The sequence below is a fragment of the Montipora capricornis genome, chromosome 13 (genome assembly GCF_036669925.1).
Source record: "Montipora capricornis isolate CH-2021 chromosome 13, ASM3666992v2, whole genome shotgun sequence".
NCBI lineage: Eukaryota > Metazoa > Cnidaria > Anthozoa > Scleractinia > Acroporidae > Montipora > Montipora capricornis.
Window position 1 is genome coordinate 22,674,880 of NC_090895.1, and position 2,500 is coordinate 22,677,379.

The following is a 2,500-nucleotide window of genomic DNA, read 5'->3' on the forward strand; positions in this document are numbered from 1 at the left end:
GTGACATTGACCTTCGCGAACTTTACAGATAATTCAGATCCTTGTAACAATCCTTTCACTTCTGTGTGGGTTTTGCATCCCCCGGTCAGTTGTATCCACTTACTTTGGATTTTACATCGTTGCCTTCAAGAACATTATCCCGGCGAGGTCTTTCCGGATTGTATCTATCCATCTCTGTTTTGGCCTTCCGCTTCCTTTACCTTCCTTCCTGTCCACTTGTTTCCTTCACTCTTCGTATTGCACAACTCTCATCTTTCCTCACGATCATAGCCATACCATGAAAAATCGTCTCTTTTGTATTTGCCAATGCATTTTTTTTTAATAACTTGGCAAATAACCGGTTGTTGGTGCCTAAAACACTCAAGAGAAATAACCTCGTGTACTCATACGCTAATGTCTTTGATCCTAAAGTATCAATGTCCTTGGTTAAGGGGCACTACTTGAACTAAATAGAACCAGCACATTCGTGCAATGGGAAAGCATGTTATATTTATGCAGCCAAAATTTCACGTTGGCGTACAACTGGATATTGTCATAAATGTCCATGTGATCACACCTCTGTAAAGCAAAAAAACAATTCATCAATACAGCAAAAAATACAAATTCTACGTTTTTCGTATGACATCAAAGCCGCCATATTGCTGTCCATGAACAACAAATTTGCAGCCTTGTTGTTGTCACTGAGCTAAACTCAAGGACACCAACACGATAGTTGTTTATGTTGGGAAACTCGAGACAAAACGTTTCTAATCGATTTATCAACTCTTTCAACTGCTTGCAACCGAGATAGGATATTAATATCATCTTTTAGGTGATGAATCATCCATGATGAGGTAACAATTTTGCTTTCGGGACAAAGCTAGTTATTGTGATGTACCAGGTGCCTATATATAGCATGGAAATTCGTAACCGCAAGTTCTTTTGCTGTAAACTGATCAGCAGGGTAGGGTAAACCTCTTTGCAATTAAAAAAAAAAAAAACAAAAACAAGTCTGGAGTGGATTAAAAGCCAACTTAAAGCCATCCCTCAAACTGACATTCCCTTTTTATTCAACTTACACGACGCACAATGTACTTTAGACTTCAAATCTACTTCAAAGAAACAAACATTTCCAATCTGCAGAGAACATTCAGATTAGGCGAGCCAAAGAGTTGAATGCGGGTCGATGGGTTCTCCTTGCATATTCCAATATCCCCTAGAGTCACGAGACAAGATCCTAGGAACTGAATCGAACTTTTTTAGAGTACTGACATAGTATACCCAATATAATTGAGGAGAACACCAATAACCAACTCGTATTGTTCTCCTGTTTCGGAAAAATGCTAAATACCAGTGCAGCTAAAAAATTATCAACGAATGACTGTCCTAGAAATCTTGCAAAACATGTTTGCGGATTATTTTGACAGTAAGGTGCAGCGTATTCGTGGGAGTTTTCCAACTACTACCCCTGACCCCATGAATGCTGAACAACAATACCATGGACCTGAACTTTGTGAATTTTCTCAAACAACACCAACTGAACTAAGCTCACTTGTAAAATACATGGCGAAAAAGTCGTTGTTCCTTGGATCCCATCCCTGGATCTCTGATGATGGTTTGTTTTTTTCCGTCCGCCTGCCTGGTTTTGTCAATATGATCAATCTGTCTTTCAAGGACGGCTAAGTGCCTGCCCTTTTTAAGGAAGCTGTTTTAGATCCTGTCATAAAGAAAGACTCATTAGACTGCGCTAAAATCTGCGCTTTGTGTCCAAAGCAACTGAGAAGGTAGTAGCTTCGCGCCTCACTGACCACCTGGAGGATAATAATCTGCTTGAAATTTTTCAGTCAGCATACAAGAAGGGACACATGTGGTACGGAGACAGGTCTAATAATGATCTACTTCGAGCGATCGACGACAATGCTAGTGTCATTCTGTCATTCTTGTACTTTTGGACCTCTCAGCGGTCTTTGACACTGTTGACCACCATTTATTGCTCACACGACAAAGTGTCGCTACGGAGTCAAAGGTAAATGCCCTGGCCTTGATGCGTTCATATCTCTCAAATTGGTTCCAATACGTCAGAGTGGCGAATGATTGTTCATCTAAGCACAAGATGGCCTGTGGTGTCCCACAGGAATCTGTGTTGGGACCAATTTTGTATTCCATGTACACGCCCCGATTGCAGATGTCATCAAGCGTCACGGTATGGGGTTTCACATCTATGCCGATGACACGCACTTATACATGTCATTCAACCCTGCAGATGCTTTACAGTCCAAATCATTAATCAAATGGTGCATTCAAGATGTCCAACAATGGATGGTTGCTTAAGCCTAATGGGGATAAGACGGAGCTCCTTGTCTTGACTGCTCGCCGTCGTCCTTCACCTCCACTTGATTCAATTCTGATCATAGCCGATATTATTAAAGCTAACAAAATCTGTCAAGAACATCGGTGTTTGGCTTGACAGTGTGCTTTCTATGGATGTACAAATTAATATCTGTAAAACTGCCTTTTCCAC

General features: G+C 40.9%; 2 protein-coding genes across 2 annotated transcripts in view; both read right to left on the reverse strand.

The window, feature by feature from the left end:
* Positions 1–2,500, reverse strand: part of LOC138030102 (proto-oncogene tyrosine-protein kinase receptor Ret-like) — a 428,681-nt gene that overhangs the window by 383,234 nt on the left and 42,947 nt on the right. The window lies entirely within an intron of this gene.
* The window catches only part of LOC138030098 (fibroblast growth factor receptor 3-like), a 53,576-nt gene continuing 51,305 nt past the window's right edge, over positions 230–2,500 (reverse strand). The window contains exon 17 of the mRNA XM_068877966.1: positions 230–558. The gene's annotated coding sequence lies outside the window, so the exon portion shown is untranslated. The remainder of the gene's footprint in view (positions 559–2,500) is intronic.